Genomic DNA, 15,544 nt, shown 5'->3' on the forward strand with positions numbered 1-15,544 from the left:
AGGACTGTCCTTAGCTGTCTTCCCCTGGACCTGAAATAGCATGTTTAGATTCTTCAGGTTATTTATTTAATTCATTATTTTCCAGAGTGGATGTGGTTTATGTTTCTAAAGTTTGAAAACTTAGAAAACAAAAATAAATCTCTAGGAACAGACATTGTCAATTACGGGCGATACAATATGATAACATCCCCCAAGCAAAACATTCATGTAATCCTATACCTATCACAGTGGCGGCTCTACTAGGAGACATAAGCCCAGAGATTAGTGTATCTGGAGAAAAGGGCTGATAGAGCAGGAAAGAAAAACGAGAAAAATCTTGGTTTCAGGTTGGCTATCCTGAAAGTCTATCCATGCCAGTTCAGATAACTATTTGCACACCGAAGTTTTGTGCTCCCCTTCAATGATGAAGAGCTGTTGCTGGGATGAAAAAAAGAAAAGCTCAGCCAAGGACTATGTTTCCCAGTTCCTCCAGCATGCAACTTGGGTTACGTGATGAATATTTTAGATACAATATGGTCAGAAGTGGGGTATGCCTCTGCTTAGCTTGTCCCATAAAAGATTCCTGTACAATCCTCCACCCTCCCTCTTTCCTTATTCCCTAGTTGAATGGAGAAGATTCTGAGGCTTGATATGGGAGAAAAGACATAAGTAGAAGAAACGCTGTGGAAAAACCATGAATGACCATATGGAAAGTCATCTACCCACTAGGAACATATCACTAAATTGTATTTGAATGACAATTCATCTAACATTCATCTTAAGAACACAGCTTGTGAATTTAGAAGTAATTTGGTAGAAATCATTCATCAAAAGGTTATTTTGGATTCTGTTTCTATATCTTAGTAATATAACCTACATCTATAAAAACTGCCTCTTCTCTTAGAAAACAGCATCTGAAACACTCCTAACTTATAATATTTTGCATGTTGCAAAGGTGGCTAATCTAATTCCTGTCTTCCCTGTGGCTTTGTTTGCCATTTTAGGGTCCTTTTATATTTTAAAGCTATTAATTCTAGTTTCCCTTTTACTTCTCTCTTTTAGACACTATATATGGTTCTTTATAGGACAACAATATTCTCTCTCTTATAATCTGAGTACTCCACTTTTAACAGGAACTCTTCAATAAGACCACAGTCATATGTCACTTAACAAAGGGCACAAGTTCTGAAAAAATGCCTTTTAGGTGATTTCATCATTGTGTGAATATCATAGAGTGTACCTGCACAAACTTAGATGGGATAGCCTACTACACACCTAGACTATATGGTACAGCCTACTGCTCCTAGACTACAAACCTGTACAGCATGTTACTGTACTCAATACTGTAGGCAATTATAATACAATGATAAGCATTTGTGCATCTCAGCACAGAAAAGGTACAGTAAAATATGGTATCAAAGATTAAAAATGGTATAACTGTATAGGACACTTACCATAAATAGGGCTTGCCGAACTGGACCTTGCTCTGGATGAGTCAGCAAGTGAGTGGTAAGTGAATATAAAGGTCAAAGACATTACTGTATACTACTGTAGACTTGATAAACACTGTACACTCAGGCTACACTAAATGAATTGCATTTATTTATTTGTTTTTATTTACTTTTATTCTTTGTGACAGCATCTCCCTGTTGCCCAGGCAGGAGTGCAATGACACAATTATGACTCACTGTAGCCTCAACCTCCTAGGATCAAGTGATCCTCCCACCGCAGCCTATGAAGTAGCTGGGAACACAGGTGTGTCCCACCAAGCTTGGCTAATTTTCTAATTTTTTTTGTAGAAATGAGGTCTTCCCATGTTGTATAGGTTGGTCTTGAATTCCGGCACTCAAGCAATCCTCCCACCTCAGTCCCTCAAAGTGCTGGGATTACAGGCATGAGCCTCCCTCTGCACCTGGCCTTAAAAAGTTTTCTTTCTTCAGCTGGGTGTGGTGACTCACGCCTGTAATCCCAGCACTTTCGGAGGCCCAGATGGGCAGATCACCAGGTCAGGAGATCAAGACCATCCTGCCCAATATGATGAAACCCCGTCTCTACTAAAAAATACAAAAATTAGCCAGGCATGGCAGTGCGTGCCTGTAGTCCCAGAAACCAGGAGGTACAGGTCACCTTGAGCTGAGATCGCACCACTGCACTCCAGCCTGGGTAACAGAGTGAGACTCCATCTCAAAAAAAAAACCAAAAAACAAAAAACAAAGTTTTCTTTCTTCAACAATAAATTAATTTTAGCTTACTGTAACTTTTTTACTTTATAAATTTGATAAACTCTCCAGCAGTCCTCTTCCCCATTCTTCAAGTCTATTACGTTAAAGAACAACAACAACAACTTGTTTCCTAAATTGATCTTTTTCTTAGGGCTAACACTTTTTCTGATCAAAGTTTCTTCTTTGTTTTCTCTTTTGAGAGCGTATCTTTGTTTTGCTTATGTATGTAGCAATATTTTGCCTGTATGGTTATATTTAGAAAGCAATATAATATTTGTGGCTTCTGAGTTTTTAAAAAAATCCAATTTTCAAAAATTATATTCTCAGAGTAATTCTCCCTTGAAGGTCAATTTCACATCTATGCTGGCCATGTGCTCCAACTCCCATGCTTCTGTGAGATCCACTTTCAGTGGGTCTCTCATCTTTCCTTCAGACTCCAGTTCCATACATTTGCCTGGCATATTTTTTCCATAACTTGGACCATTCTAGTTTTCTTGTTTAAAAAAATCTTATGTGACCTTGAAATTCACTGAAAAATGCCTGAATTATACATTTGCAAGCCTCTTTTATCAAAACTCTCAAGTTTTGTAGTTGTTAACAATACCTCTGTATATTTTCACATTTTCATCTTCATTCACTTTAAAATACTTGGCTACGACACATATACACACACATAAACACACACATATAAACATGTATGCAGAAAGTAAATTAATCAAATATATAATTTTAGATCAATATTTTTCTAAATATGACACATGGGTTATCTGTATTAAAATTACCCAGAATGCTTATTTAAAATACAGATTTCTGAGCCCGTACCAAGACTGATTGAATCAGAATTTCCTCAGCCTCCAAAACTACAATTTTAAAATCAGATATTCCAATAATTTTTATGAATTCTATAATTAAGGAACGACTGCTTTTATGTATTTACTTTAATATTAAAGGAGCTGCATTTGTGGAAAGAAGTTTTTATCAGGTTCTTTTTTTTTTTTTTTTTTGAGACGGAGTCTTGCTCTGTCGCCCAGGCTGGAGTGCAGTGGCCGGATCTCAGCTCACTGCAAGCTCCGCCTCCCGGGTTCACGCCATTCTCCTGCCTCAGCCTCCCGAGTAGCTGGGACTACAGGCGCCCGCCACCTCGCCCGGCTAGTTTTTTTTTTGTATTTTTTAGTAGAGACGGGGTTTCACCGTGTTAGCCAGGATGGTCTTGATCTCCTGACCTCGTGATCCACCCGTCTCGGCCTCCCAAAGTGCTGGGATTACAGGCTTGAGCCACCGCGCCCGGCCCCGTGGAAAGAAGTTTTTATTTTAACTTTTTCTCTGTGTATAGAGAAACATTCTCTCTGTTGAATAAACATAAATTTATATAAGCAGACATATGAACGTAACTTTTATGCTTTTGGTAGTTATTAAAATATGCTGTTTTAATCATGCATTCTAGTAATAAGCTTAGTGCATTAACATTCAGAGAGTAAATGACAGAAACATTTTTGTTCTGTACTCTAAAATTATTATCTTTGGTGTTTGAGAACAGATTCATTTAACAACCGTTAAAGAGTGAGAAAATATACAGCTTTAACCTACATTGAGAGGTTAAAAATAGAAATTCCAGCAAATATATTTAAATATATGTATCACCAGACACATATTTCAGGCAAAGCTCTCCTTTCTTTAAAAATAATATGGGAGAAACTATTGCATGTAATTTGATGTTTTAGTTTTGATTTTTAAGGACCATTTACTTCCTTTTCTACATGTCAAAAGTCAATTAATATTTATATGAATTTTGCAGTAAAGCTCTTCCTCCACATATATTTCGCTTTTCAATTATAATTTAGTGGTCTCACCTACACTCTGCATCTGTCTCTCTGAAAGGTGCATTGGTGCAGAGCAGTTATGTAGTAGAATAGGACAATGTGAACAGAAGTGAATTTCTCCCACTATACTGAGCATAATATGGACATTCAGTACTGGGATGGATCCCATCCGGAGAAGGTAGCTCCTCAAGGTTTTATGTGCTGGGGATGGTAGGAAAGTTACCCAGCTACCTAATAAGAAATATTCCAGGTTACTTTAGTTTGGGTAGTAGCTGGTAACGAGGACCACACTCTTTCAGGTTGGACCGCTTGCCTTGTTCATATTCACATATCCCACCACCATCCACACATAAGATCTGAGTACTAGACAAGAAGGGCACTACCACAATCTTTCCACAGCAGGTTGGGTATGTTCATAGGAGGTTGGGAGAATAACAGGGATAAGGGATCAGATTTGTCTCTGTATCCACAGAGACTCCAAATAGGCTACCTTAATCTGAGTTGAGAAAACATTTTTTTTCAGGAGTGTTCCCCAGCACTCAGTATTATTAGAGAAACTGTGCTTGAAGGTGGGATTTTCAATATTAAGATGTTTAATATGCTGTTTAATATAATGCATATGTCTCAAAAGAGCCTCAGCCCTTTTCTTTTCTAGGCTAACAGGTCATACTTCTGGATTTTATAAGCCCCCACAGATGTGATCAACCAGTCCACTCACCATCACTTCATCCTATCCAATTGATAATGCTACTTAAAATCCAAATCCACACTTGCATCTTCACAGCAAAACAGTTTATATTTTGGAGTCTAGACATTTTTATTATTTTCCCAATAAAATGATGGTGACAAAAAAAGGGGAGTCTTAAAAATCTAGGGAACAAGTCCCAGGGGAAATTGTAGGCATATTCTTTAGCGTCAACAGTCTTGCTCTGGCCCTTTTCTGGAGTATTTTTATTTGTTTGATTGTTCATTTGCAAATAACCCAATTCTCCATTCTCTTTAATGTCAAACTGAACATCCTTCACAGAAGTCAAACCTTTCCTCTATTTCTTGAGGGGTACGGGATAAGCAAGAGAGGACAGGGTTTAGTGGAGTTGGTCTTAATTAAATGTGCACAATATAGTACTAGAAAAACATGCTATTTTTTCTTATCACCATTACTTAGATAAGAATTTTTAATATTAAGCACAGAATCAGATATAAATTCTTATCTATGTAATTAAATGTGACATTAACATTTGAGATAAACATAAGGTCATTTTTTTAGCTTTTTTCAAAATGAAGAGATGGCTGATATAAAGATAAGTTTCATGGGTATCAAGTAGGTAATAATAAAATTCTGGAATGGACAGAAAACTTAACATGTTCTGTTATAAAATCTTTCTTTCACAGTGGAATCTACAGTTTTTGTTTTTGTTTTTTTTTAATTTCTGGTTTTGTTGTTGCTTCTTGGTATTATTAAATACTTCAATGCAGTAAACTCTGCTACAATTACATAAACTCTATACAGTGAGGTTTGGAAAAGGTATGCCAAGACTTGCTTCCAGTCATAAGAAAGTCAACCACTGTGTGAAATGAGGATTAGAAACTAGATTTTCTGATATATTTGTAGAGGGTATTTACTACCTAACAGGGCATCTTTTTATTTATGTTTTTATCTTTCAAAATATGAGGCATTTTCCACCATTAGTGAAAAAAAATTTTTAAAAATCATTACACGAGAAGAAGATGTTATCAATGTGATAGTTAAAATATTGTAATGGCCAACATAGATTTTAAAGAGTGACATCGATTTATGTCATATAACTATATGCAATTACAAATGTAGTTAGCATTTTTTTACCTATTGCTCTGTTACAAATCTTAGTTTCTTTTATTTCTCACAGAAAGTGGGTTGGGCTGAGATCTCTCATTTAGCTGCTGTAAGATGGTAGCTGCAGGAAGAGTCATCTTAAAACAACTAATGAGGTAATGAGGGGCTGGGTGCAGTGGCTCACGCCTGTAATCCTAGCACTTTGGGAGGCTGAGGTGGGTGGATCACTTGAGGTTAGGAGTTTGAGACCAGCCTGGCCAACATGGTGGAACTCCATCTCTACTAAAAGTACAAAAATTAGTTAGGGTGGTGTCAGGCACCTGTAATCCCAGTGACTCAGGAGGATGAGGCAGGAGAATCATTTCAATCCAGGAGGCAGAGGTTGCAGAGAGCCAAGATCTATTGCCCTACTCTATTCCAGCCTGGGTGACAAAGTGAGACTCTGTCTCAAAACAAAACAAAACAAAAACCACAAACACCAAGTTAGGGTGAATATTCATGATGGCTTCTTCATTCTCAAGACTGGTCCTCAACTGATACAGCTGAAACAGCTGGAAGTTAGCTGACTGATTTTTGGTTTACATGTGGCCTTCAATATGATAAGCTTGGACCTCTTCACAGCATGGTAGTCTCACTGTAGTAAAACTACTTACATGGTGGCTGACTTCCACAGAGCAAGTATTTCCATATACCCAGATGGAAGCTATGATGTCTTATTATCTGACGCTGGAAGTCACACATAATTCCTATCACATTCTACTGATTAAGAGCTACTAAAAGCAGGTCAGGGAAGATTTAGTTCCTGAATGGGTGTGCATCTTTGGAGAGTTAGTAAAGATGATACTCAGCAGTAAGACTAAGAAGTTTCAGCGAAAAGTATCATATATTTCATATCCATTGATTCTCAGAACAGGAAAAGACCTTAAGTATCCTGGAAAATATCTAATTTACCCTTGAAACTGATGCTCAGATAAGCACTTGGTGTTTACAAAAATGAAAATCCGGCATCTTGATATTTTTAAGCTATTAAGAAGTCACAATACTTCATATTATTTTAAATAAAAACTGAGATGTAGGAAAAATTAATGTCTCATCTAAAACAAAATAGACAAGAACAAAACGTACAAAAATTTACTTCATACAACTACAGAAATCTTCCAAAATGTGGATAAGATAAACAATGGCTTTTAAAATTTGTATTTAAAATGTAAAAAAAAAATAGTATCTGAAAAAAGATAGATCAAAAAATAGGTTTTGGTTTCTCATGATATTTCTTCTTTTTAATTTTAAAATTCAGTTTCTCTATTTTAATTTTTAACAGGTAATCTTTAAGTGACTTCAAAATTAAAAAGGATATAAAGGTTTATAATGAAAAGTACACTGAAAATGATAAACACTGCTGAGAGAAAGAAAAGGGGACTCAAATAAATGAATAGATACACCACATTCATGGGTGAGAATACTCAATATTGCTAAGATGTCAATTTTCCCAAAGCGGATTTATAGATTCAATGCAATTCCAATCAAAATCTAGAAGGCCTTTTTTTTTTTTTTTTTTTTTCTGTAGAAGCTGACAAAATGATTTTGAAATTTATGGAAAAGCAAAGAGTCTAGAATAGCCCAAGTGATTTATATTTATTTTTGTTCCTTAAATGTTTTAAACAAAACAAAAACAAACATTTAAAGTATACAGCCTGATGTTATAAGATACATATATAAAGCTGGCCTTTGGTGTTTGTGGGTTCTTCATCTACAGATTTAACCAACTGTGGATTAAAAATATTTAAAAATAAAAATTAAAAAAGCAATACAACAATAAAAAATACAAATAGAATACAGTATCACAATTATTTACATTATATGAGGTATTATAAGTAATCTAGAGATGATTTAAAGTATATAGAAGGATATGCATAGGTTATATGCAAACACTATGTCATTTCATATTAGGAACTTGAGTATCTATCTGTAAATTTTGATATTCACAAGATATTCTGGAACCAATCCTCTGTGGATAAATAGGAACAACTATATAGGAAAATGGTTACTGTGGTTCAACAAATTAACACATTCATCCTCTCAAATAGTTTCTCAAGTAGTTGCCTGTTTTATTCCCTCTGTGGCAGGAGAAGCTATATTCATTTATCAACGATCCTGAATACAATACACTATTATTAACTATAGTCCTTATGTTGTACATGTTTTGACTCTTTCATGTTTGCTACTTTGTATCTTTTGATCAACATCTCCCACTTCTTCCCCTTAATCTGTCCCTAATAACCCCCATTTTACTTTTTATTTCTGTACATCTGACCTTTTATTTCTTTTAGATTCCACATATAAGTAAGATCATCCAGTATTTTTCTGTTTCTGGCTTATTTTACTTAGTACAGTGTCTTCTAAATCCATCAGTGTTGTGGCAAATGGCAGAATTTCCTTCTTTTATAAGGTTGAATATTCCATTTTAAAAATACAAATATACATACATACATATATGCATGAGTATATGTATGTTTATATTTATACATAAATGGATTATATTCCATATATAAATATATGTGTATAAAAATGCATATAAGTGCATATATATTTATATATGTCTATTTATACATATGTGTATATATGTCTATATTTATATATAACATGTATTTTATATATAAATATATATTTTATGTTTTATACTTTATATATTTTGTATTTTATATACATATATTTATACATAAAATACATGTTATTACAATATGTATTATATATTTATGTATAAATACATATATGTATGCATTTATACATATATGCATATATATGCATGCATATATGCATATGTATAAATTTATATATAAAACACATGTTATATTTAATATATATTTATAAGGTTGTTATATATACATATATAGGAATATTTATATTTGTGTATATACATATATACATTTGTATGTATATACAAATATAAATATTATATAGATATTTGTATTTATATATAAATGTACACATTTCTTTTTATAAATTTTTTCACAGTTTCTTTATTCACTTATCCTTTGATGAATATCTTGGCTACTGTGAGTAATATTGCAATGGTTATGAGAGTACAAACATCTCCTAGAGCTGCTGATGTCATTTCCTTTGGGTAAATACTCAGGAAAGAGATTTCTGGATCTTATGGTAGTTCTATTTTTAATTTTTGAGGAACCTCCATACTTTTGACAATAATAGTTGCACCAATCTACATTTCCACCACCAATGTGCAGGGGCTCCATATTCTCTAACCCCTCGCTAGCACTTGTCTCTGGTCTTTTTGATAATAGCTATCCTCACATGTGTGAGGTGGTATCTCATGGAGGTTTTAATTTGGTTTTAATTTGCAAATACAAATTTGCAAATATTTTTTCCTAACTTGTAGGTTACCCCTTTTCATCTTGTTGATTTTTTTTTTTTTTCTGTGAGAAGTTACCATTTGTTTTGTTCTGTTATTTCATTTACAAAATTGTGACATAAGTTTGTGTCAAGGTGACATACTTCACCATAAACTTAGCAAGAATGTTTTCATTTGAAATACTTTTAAAATTTTTGTCAGGTACAGATGGTATAAGTAGAAGTATTTTAATGAAGCTAATGTTTCATAAGTAAAAAGCAAAATAGTAATAACCCATCTGGAATTTCCTCCAGATTACTCTAGGAAATATACATAATGAGAGAAAATATTCAAAACTATATATTAACTCTTAGGTATTTCTGCTGTGTGACTTCTTTAGCAAGAGACTTGTTATTACTATGAAGAAACGGAATATTTCATTGTTGTTAAAGATGTAGTGCATAACTGGAAACTAGGGTCTGTGGACATACTGCTTTGATTTGACTGATAGTTTTGCAATGGGAGAACTCCCATCTGAAAACTCAGTGCACATGAAGAGAAAGAATGTTTTATTTTCTAACACAGCATTGAAATATGTCAAGCACATGAACTGAGACTTGCTCAGCTGATATGTGTTCTGAGAATAAAAGAAACATAAATTGCTAAGGCTCAGGAACATGCCCATTCTATGAATAGAGATTGACTTTGCTGCCAAGGGAAGCAAGTTGCTTGGGCTTTAGGTGACACATTCCCACTTTTTACTTTACGAAGAAAAAGGTTTGGAAAGCAAACTACTTGAAATGTTTTCCCAAAGGTTTCCAATGAATATCAAACCCATCAAACATCACATTTATTTCAGACACAAACTCTCTATGCCTCAGGAAACTCTTTCAGCTCTAATGTCATTGGAAGCACCTGTCATCTTCCTTCACCTTACTGTCAGGCTATCCATGCCTTTAAGGTAGGTCACCTTTCTTTGATATCCTGCTTCATTATGGGTTTGGAAGCTGAAGGTTTTTTTTTCCTAAGCTACACTTGGAATTTGGAGCCTTTTCGCTTGTCCTTATATACTCCGCCCAACATTTCCCACTATGTGGTCAAACCATTACTCTCATTTACATATTTATTCAACAAAATATTTATCTATTATATATTTTATATTATATATTTCTCTATTATATATTTGTATATTCCTCTATACAAATATTTAAATATTATAAATTAATATTTTACTAAACCATTACTTTTTTAACTCCCACGCTGAAGAATAGTGTTAAGGGTAAACAAGTGAAGGATGTAAACATGTCTTTTCCACTGAGTTAGATTGGGAGAGAAAAATACTAGGAAGAAGGAGAAGGGGTTTCTGCATAAAAAGAATAAAATCAAGGTCTAGAAATACTCTAAGAAATGGCTCTCATGGAGGTTTTCTCATGACATAGGTAGAGACCCTGCTTTCTACTATCCCAGACAATTTGAGCGTAACTCCTCTATGAGGAAAATAATATGTTGTTTCCATTAAAAGGGGGGGGGGGGAAGAAAACAGATTTCCTAATTTTTTTCCCAGATGTTCCCTACCTGACTTATGAGAAAATGAGCTCCTTGGATTCAGTATGCAAGGTTGAGCACTGGCCAATATGTTTTTGTTTTATTATTCTAGAGACATTTCCTAAAGCCTCTCAAGGTTAATCAAGTATACCAGAGGCATCTATGGGGGTTGCAAAATCTAATTATTATTCCTTGTGGTTACCACACTAGTTTCCTCAACCCACTTTTAGAACTGCTTCTGAGACAATGAACAAGTAAGTTCCACAGCCATGTACATATGAATGGAGTTATTTTCTGACTCTTATTGGATTCTGAAGGGCAAAATGAGGAAAGGAAGAAACTACTTTGGTTTCAATGACTGATCAGAGCTGAGTTTTCCTTTATTCTAATTTAGGTTTTGTCAATAATGCAAAAGAAAATGGTTTAATAAGCACATCATAAATAATAAGCTGAGATGAAACAGGAATAATTTTGTTTTGAAAGAGTGAGAGATGGAAAGAGAATCATTACCATCATCTTTATCTTGAGAGCATGCATAGAAATTCACCTTGATTCAAATCATTTTTCTTCTGAAAAGAATGGGTAGGGAGTCATCATTAAGTTTGTAGTTATAGACAAAGCAGTATAGGAGATAATTTTATAATATAACCTTCTCCTCTGACCTAGTTAAAAAAATATAGGCCAATGAGGTTCCTGTAATAAAATAATCCTGAAAAAAGATAAGATAGGCTACTGACTTTGTCTTAAAAAGAGGGTTGAAGAATTTTACGGTGAGAAATGATTACTTAACAAGATGAGGCTGATGCTTCAGTCTCCATAGAATAATGTGTGTGTGTGGTATGTGTGTGTGTATGTTTTCTAATAATGGCTCAAAGTGAAGGGCACAACTGAAAACAAACTTATAACTTCATACCGCAAATAAGACTTAAGAAGGGACTTGGGCCACTAAAATCACCTTGCTATAGTTGTTTAAATGAAAAATAGAATCATGTGAGAATCTGTATCAATAGCAGAAACTGTGAGGCCTCAGGTTACATTCTGAGGGAGACATACCAAACTTCTGTAGTTAACATGTAACAGACATTATTTGTTGGTTATCCCAAAGCCATTTCTAACTCCTTTATCCCTTACAGCCTTCCCATCTTATAGGCTGTAAAGGTAGGTCTCTTTCCTCCTTCACTGCAGAGGGGGGCATACAATCTAATTTTGGACACTGATATGTGAAAGTAAATCTAATAGGGCGAGTTCCTGAAAAAGATAGCTTCTAGATGGAATAGTAAGGTACAAGAAGAGAGCTGGCTGCCTTCCTCTTGCCAATGCCCGCCTTCCCATTCTTATATTTGTACACGATGCTTCTCTGGAGCTTACAACGTCATTGTAACACTTGGAAAAGGGAGGTGGTAACATGCATGTGGGTGAAAAAATCCATATCCTAAGAAAAACTCAGAATAGAAAGAAAGCTTGTGACCTTTGTTGAACCTACAGCTCAGTTTTAAATGAAAATAAATGTTCCTATGGTATAAGCAGTTGTTATTTGGATATTGACACTTAGAGTCAAAGGCACTTTTTACTGATAAAGTACATGGGTGTTCAAGGCCTGAAATACTATATATAAACATAAAATTATTTTAAATTTGGGAAGTGGATAATTTTTATTTCCTGTACCTTCTCAAAGCCCTTTCACACAAATAATTTTATCTGGTTACTATATTAATCCTCAGAAGTACACAGGGGTAGCGTTCTGATTACAGTGTTACAAGAAAGTGAAAAGCAAAAGTAAAGAGACTTTGTCTAGAGCAACAAAACCTGTATATAGTAGAGGCGAGATATAAACTAAGATCTCTGACTCCTTAACTAAGAGCCTCTTTTGGATCATATATCAAGTTAAAAGTAATAATAAAATGGCTTTCCATCAAAGGAACTCGATGATGAATGATGCTGATTTTGTCTTTTCTTTCAAACTATGGATCAGCAATATTCCAAAGTAAACCTTTTTGAAACCTAGCCTTTCTCCTTGTTCTTCACAGAAGGGAATGTGTGCAGTTACCCCCCGAGAACTACCTTGCTACGACAACAATGTACATCCTGACTGCATTAAATGTGTTTACTGTGGTTAGAAATCTAAAACTGAACAGTTAAGAAAAGGAGCCAGAGAATGTTGTAGCTGAACCATTATAGCTCTAGTTTTCCTGTTTCTTTCAATTCAGACCCAAGCGCAGTCACACTCCCTTCTGGGATGTGTGGTTTGCAAAAAAAAGAGTAAAACATCCAGTTTTAAAGCTACTCTGCTGAAATGCAGCAAATGAATAGTCTGTACTTCAGTCTAATCATGTAAATCCTTAGATGGGTTAATCAGTCTTTATAGAAGTCTGTTTATCACTATACAGATGGAAGAATCAAGTATAGTGTTTCTTCAAACGTCTTTTAAAAATAACTAAAATTCAATTGTTCATCTCTTAACCTGGTAATCCAGTTCATTTGGGATTATCCTTTTATAATGGAGAAAAGAGTATTAAATGTGAAATTTAAGCCACATCCTATTTATTGTAAATAAAGTTTTATTGGAACACAGCTCTGCCTATTTAGGTATTGTCTGTGGCTAATACTTTCTACTACATCAGGATAATTGACTAGTTGACACAGAAAACCAGTGGCCTACAAAGCTGTTTATTATCTGCACCTTTCAAGAAAAGGTTTTTTGACCCCTGTCTTAGGAAATAAGAAGTGAGGGCTTTAAGCTGGAAAGCGTTATAACAGGAATCATGATGTGGTGGACACCCAGGGTGGATTGATAGACATTGGAGACTCGAAAGGGTGGGAGGGTGGGATGAGGGTGGGGATGAGAAATTACTTAATGGATTCAATATACATTATTTAGGGGATGGATACACTTGAAGCCCAGATTTCACCATAACACAATATATCAATGTAACAAAACTGCATTTGTACCCATTCAATTTATACAAAAAATACACTCTAGAATCATATTAAAAAATCATTCCCTAGTCAGCTCAGTTTTTATTAGGTTTTTTTCACATGTGTGTGTAGATGTATATATTTTTGTGTTGCTGTACTGACACTCTCTCCAGGAAGGCAGTAGCAATTAAATTGAATTAGAGGACACCCAGCTGGTGTCTACTGCAGAACTGCTTGGTTGGTGCATGGGGAGAAAACTCCACACGTTTGGTTTCAGAAATGTAGTGTTAAGTGGTTTGTGAGAGTAGGAAAAACATGTTGGCTTTTTCTTATCTAGAACAATTTTAAAAGGGGAATTTTACCCTGCACAGTATGTTTTATTTATCTTTTCTTTTCAGCCGTAGTTCCCTGGTCCTGGTAGATCTCAATATAAACAAAGCAGTTGCTACCAGTGACTAAATGGGTGATGCCATGGGATACATTTAAAATTCATCAAGAATTAGGATTTGACGTGAGATGTTTCTGATTAAAACATGCATATACCATATGGTTTCCCACATAGTTTAGTTAGTTATCTATGTCATGACTTGGAATTGGTTGGCTTTCCAATCTTCTTTTCATCTGCTTTTGGAGAAACTAGATAAAAACAGTATATTTGGAGAGTAACTTAATTGCGGAGGTGGGCCAAACACAGCTTAATAATGCATAATGTCTGCTAGAAAGTGAACTGGAATCATCACACCAATTTCACTTATAAAATTCAAACTGGCAAGAGACTTTACAACACTAATGATAGCCAGTTGCCTAATTAGCTCTGCAACACAGTCTTTTCAATTTATTAAAGCAGAATGAGTCATAAGTTGTGAACCTGGGGCAGCAGATAGCTTCCTGTTAAAACTCTGGGTAGGGTTTAATGATATAAGTAGTCTAGTACATGAAAATTTCTTCTGCAAAAGAAAACATGGAAGGGATATCTGGAAATTTAACTGTATTAAACAGATACATATCTGTATCTTTATCTAAAACAATGAACTCAATAATGTGAACATATTTTTAAAAATATACTAAAATATTAAAAATAATCTGTATGAGAGAGAGAGAGAGAGGGAGAGAGAGAGGTCTCTGTCGCCCTGGCTGGAGTTCTGTAGCATGATCTTGGCTCACTGCAGCTTCAACCTCTCAGGCTTAGGCGATCCTCCCACCTCAGCCTCCCAAATAGTTGAAACCAAGGTGCGCACCACCATACTCAGCTAATTTTTGTATTTTTAGTAGAGAAGGAGTTTTTCCATGTTGCACAGGCTGGTCTTGTACTCCTGACCTCAAGCGATCTCCCTGCCTCAGTCTCCCAAAGTGCTGGGGCTACAGGTGTGAGCCACCACGCCTGGACACTTTTTTAACCTGGTTTTTGGTTCTAAAGGAGTTTATTATTTATTTACTTATTTTTGTTTAATATTTTACCAAAATTCTTTATTAATTTATTTTTTGCTTTGAGAAATGAAAAAATATGAAATTTCTTTTAACAAAGAAATTACTAAGATTTTTATCATCACTTTATCTGATTTTCTATCTAGGTAATATTCAGTTTTAATTTGGAAGACAACCCAAATTATAAGACATGATTGTGTTTATTTTAAACCTTAATATGCAGACATTTATTTAGTACCCACAGGGATCTGCCTTGAAGAGGTAGGTGGAAACAGGGCCAGAGTCACTTCTACTTTTATTGATATTTTGTTGTGCTCTGAAAATTTGAAACTATTGAGAAAAAAGGGAAAGAGGCTGAGAGGGGAAAACAATAGTATGTTAGATGAATGTGATAACCACTATACCATAAAAACATACCCAAAACCAACAGTATGGATGGAGTGGAAGTTTCAAAACTAGTTGTTCTTGGAATAGG

The sequence above is a fragment of the Chlorocebus sabaeus genome, chromosome 11 (genome assembly GCF_047675955.1).
Source record: "Chlorocebus sabaeus isolate Y175 chromosome 11, mChlSab1.0.hap1, whole genome shotgun sequence".
NCBI lineage: Eukaryota > Metazoa > Chordata > Mammalia > Primates > Cercopithecidae > Chlorocebus > Chlorocebus sabaeus.